At 57.8% G+C, this 4465-nt stretch overlaps 1 protein-coding gene and 1 pseudogene across 1 annotated transcript in view; both read right to left on the bottom strand.

Annotated features, from left to right (window-relative positions):
• The window catches only part of LOC102897018 (contactin-3), a 78091-nt gene that overhangs the window by 24854 nt on the left and 48772 nt on the right, over window positions 1-4465 (bottom strand). The window lies entirely within an intron of this gene.
• Window positions 177-295, bottom strand: LOC112477570 (annotated as a pseudogene).

Raw genomic sequence — 4465 nt, 5'->3', positions numbered from 1 at the left:
TCCCAGGTTTTCCTGCATCTGTGAAAGGCGGATCCCACCACGCGGCTGCGATGTTTCATTTTATTTACTTATTTATGTATTTATTTATTTTTTAGGTGAGGCAACCCTTGGTTGACCTCATAGATTGCAAGGACCTCGTCAGCTTACAATCCCTTATTTTTCATTATTATTTTTTACGCCTACGGCACTTGGTCTTCCTAGGTGGTCTCCTATCCAAGTACTAACCAGGCCCAACCCTGCTTAGCTTCCGAGATCAGGCGGGATCGGGCGTGTTCAGGGTGGCGTGGCCGTGGACAACCACTGCGCTGCTTTTAACCCCTAACTCTCTGACGGGGCCGCCTCTTCACCAGCCTCGGCCATCACGGGCTGTGCTCTTTGTCGCGGCTCCCTCGGCTTGGGCCTTAATTCCTGAGTCCTGGGAGAAGGTGGCCGTGGGGACCGACGGCCGGAGTGAAGCACTCATCAGACTCTGAGGCTGCACATCCGCTTTCATCAACGTGGACTCTCCTTCCTCTGTTCTTCTCGGGGTTACTTAGGAATCCATCCCCAGGACCGAGCCCTCGGTGCGTCCGACCTTTCGAGAGTCTTCAGCCTGTACGAGCGCGTCTGCTCCTTGGAGGGGGCCACGGCCCTGTAGAGAGCTCGCATTTTCCGTGAAGTTGCTGTGTGGTCCGTCAGGGCTCTGGGGTGAGTGCTGATCCCCCTGTTATTTGCTCATTTTGAAAGCATTTGGGTAAGAGAGACCAGAGCAGGACCTCCGTTATGTCCCCAGACACAGGGTACACCTCCTGGGCACACCAGCCAGCTTCGTTTCTGGAAGGAAGAGGGAGGAGCGTGATACGGCTGTCGCCTCCCTTCACTGTTGGTATTGATCGGCGAAGAGAGATATCACTTAGCGGGCGCAATAAAAACCAAACCACCTTCCCGAAGAAACGCAGTGAGGCTCACCAGCAAGGGAAATATATTTCTTAATGATCTTTTTACTCTGCAGGATGGAAGAAGGAAGCAATTAATTAAGATGGGAAGGTGGCAGGCCCACTGATTTTTTTTCAAGCACCAACATGAAACTGAACAGATGAATATGTAAATGAAACGTAAAATTTAGCAAAAATTAGGAGGCATTTTGTGCCTCTCTCGACACGATGTTTGTCTTGCTGCTCACCAGCGCGCGCTCCTGCCTCGAGTGGGGAGGACACGGCGTCGAGAGCCGTCGTCACGAGGGCTCCCTGCGTCGGTCACGTCGGAGCAGCGTCTGCCACGTGGCTTCTGCTCTGGGACGTGAACTCCGGTCAGGGCAGCGGACGTACACACGTGGACGGGTCGTCGTGCGAGTGCAGTGGAGGGCGCGGAAACCGCAGGGCCCGCCCACGGGAGGGAGGCGCGGTGTCCAGTCTGCTGCGCAGGGGCAGCGCCGGCCACGTCATTTCCTCGTCACTCTTGACCTGATGTATTTTAATGGTGCGTCATCTGGACCGTCAGACTTTCTGATTATTACACCCTCACGGCAGAGCCAACGTTCCAAAGTAAACTGCCCATTTTTACTAAGATTTGCCTCGAATTATTATTATTATTATTATTTTGAAATTAACACTTGTCACCCCCTATCTTTTTGTAGCCTTGGATGGATAAATGTTCGCTTTTTTTTTCATTTACGTCCTTTTACTTAAGGCCTTGGCTTTGGCCATAATGCTGTTTTCACGGGTTTTCCTACAAGCACCTCTTGTGGGGCTCCCACTGGGGGTGGGTTCGGGCCCTGGGTCTTCATACACATCACGCTTGATAGACACAGACGCAGATTTCAGTCACGTCAAGTGGGAACGGGTGTCCCCATGCCTGGCTGAGCAAACAAGCCCGTTCTCGTGCACGTCCCTCTCCCCAGCGGGCTCAGAGTCCGTGCTTTTGTCCCCAGACAGCTTTGTGGGAGGGGTCGGGCTTCAGGGAAGATGGTCGAGATGAACAAAATAACGTCTCTGGTCAAATCCCCTCTTACGGGCTCGGTGCTGGTGCAGTCTCTCCATGACCCTTCCAAGTCAGCCGGGGTCTGAGTCTGGGCAGAAAGATAAAGTGTAAAACGCTGCATGCGAGAGGCTTAGGGGCTGAGCATCACCGCGGCCGTGTCTGTGGGGAGCGACGTGCCTCAGGCCCACACTGAAGGCGCACGTGCACCTTTGGCCCACTTCTGCAATGTGAAAGAACTGTTATCTTCAAATGTTTCATCCTCGTGCCCCGGTAGATCTGTGAAATAAAGCAAGTCGAAGCGACCACACCCTCTCTGGCCCGTGAACAACCACTTTCAGAGGTGGCCTCTCCCCCACGGCGGTGTCCAGCAGGAGTGGCCTCTGGGGCTGTCAGTGGGGGCCAGCCGGGTAAATGAACGGCAGGCGGGTGGTCGCCACTGAGCCTCTGGTCGCTCCCAGTGACGCCTGTCCACGCACATCCTCGTCCGTCACAGATCGGTCCACGGGACGCACGCGAGGCTGTGCCGCCTGGCCCGACAGCCTTCGTCCTGGAGGTCCCCGCACGCCACGCTCACAGGGCAGAGCCGTTTGCCATCTGCAGGTCCCAGAGCTCCTGTCCCCGTGGGCCCCGGACGCACACTCCTCCGTGATGCATGTGTTTGCTCTGGACACCGGGTTTCATAGCTTTGCTCAGTCTACGGTTCTCCGCCGGGACCTGGGGCTGGTGTCTTCACCTGCACACAACAGATCAGATCCAAACTGCTGGAGCTTTCTGCGTGCACGGAGTTTTCCCCTAAAACGTGTGTTTTTTTAACGAATGAATACTGAACACGCACGACAGTCCCAACGGGAACTGGCCGAGGCGCTGAAAGCTACGCGTGAGGCTTTCGGCCCATCCCCCTCGACGCAGGGTCCCTACTGTGCGCCCTCCAGCCTCCTCTCTCACGTTCGCTGCTCTTGAAAACCGCGTGTCCGTGACCGTGCCGGGTATTCGCGTGGCTGCTGCCAGGAGCGCACAGTCGGGGTGGAGCCGCCAGCAGAAGCGGCGTGCTGGTGGCCTGTGCTCAGGGTGGCGTCGCCATGGAGCTCGCCGCTTCACGCTCGCCGGAGCGCGTTAATTACTGACAGCGCGAGTCGATGAAGATCCCTGGGCCACGAGCCGGCGTGTCAGGGAAGGACGGAACCTGCGACGCTGGGGCGAGGTCCGCCACTCGGGCTCGCGTCCGGGGCTGGCAGACACGATGCGGTGCCTCCCACCGCCCGCGGAGCAGGGGCGCCTCCGTGACTCCGGAGCCTCACGTGGTCGTAGAAATCTGCTCCGAGAATGTGTGGCGTACGTCAAAACCAAACTACGCTGGGCGTCTGGTCTCCGTCGTATCTGTCCTTAGCATTAGCTCAATCAGAGCACGTTGTATTAGACAAAAGATTATCAACAATTTAAGACCCAAAATAAACCCCATCATACAGCAAAGGAAACTAGTGTTTCAGAGCAAATTCTCGGTCTAAGAATTAAAGTTAGGACAAGAGCTGGCTCAGAGAAGCAGCCTTTTCCGGAGTGGATGAGGAGTCTTCATGAAGGTGACACTCCACTCTCGTCCCCAGGAGAGGCCAGCGATGACCCCTGAGCACGGAGCAAAGCGCTGGCGGGAGACAGGCTGACGCCCTTCTCTGCTGCAATGGGAGAAATTAACGACTCGCATAAAGGGCCCCTAATGAAATAGTGAAGGAAATGCTAACAGCTCTCAGCAGCTGGCGAAGTTGCTCAAAGCCTTGAATCAGGCCGAAGGACGAGGCGAAGGGACCCCTAAGACGGAGCGCGCCGGTGACAGGACGCGGAAGAGGCGCCGACGGCGTGCTTCGCCGTGGCCAGGCGTCGAGAGATCTCATTTTGTTTTCTTTTAAAAGGCCGTCGAATTAGGGTTCCCAGCTGCCGTACAAGGCACACGAGTGGGCGGCTTGAAACAGCGGCACTTTACTGCCCCGCAGTCCCAGGGCCGGAAGTGTGGAACCGAGGCCTGTGTCCCGCGTCCCCCGGCCAGGGCCCTGCCTTGTCCCTTCCAGCCCCCGGCCTGCGGCTTCCTGGGAACCCCGGCTCAGAACCCTGTGGAACCCCGGCTTCGGCTCCTGCCCACAGCGGCGCGTGTCCCTCTCCCCGGAGTCTGTGTCTGCGACGGGCGGTGTGGCCTCCGTGTGCCGGGCCCAGACTCTTCTTACGAGGACACCGGTCACGAGGGGCCGGGGCACCGGCTCCAGCAGGCCTCGCCGCGAGGGGGCTGAGTCTGCAAAGCCCCACGTCCGACGAGGCCTCGCTCGCGGGCACGGCCGCCAAGCCAGGACGGGAGGGGGCCTCCCTCACCGTCAACGCCCGGCTCACGCTCAGCACGCAGCACACCTGATGCCAGGTGTGCATGTCCTACACCGAGCGGTCCTCACACGAGTTGGTGTCCTGTGACTCAACTCAATTCTGACGCCGTCTGCCTGGAGTTGGCCTCACAGTCTGCCGGCTC

The sequence above is a fragment of the Pteropus alecto genome, unplaced genomic scaffold, assembly GCF_000325575.1.
Source record: "Pteropus alecto unplaced genomic scaffold, ASM32557v1 scaffold53, whole genome shotgun sequence".
Taxonomy (NCBI): Eukaryota; Metazoa; Chordata; class Mammalia; order Chiroptera; family Pteropodidae; genus Pteropus; species Pteropus alecto.
This window is presented reverse-complemented; position numbering and strand designations above follow the sequence as displayed.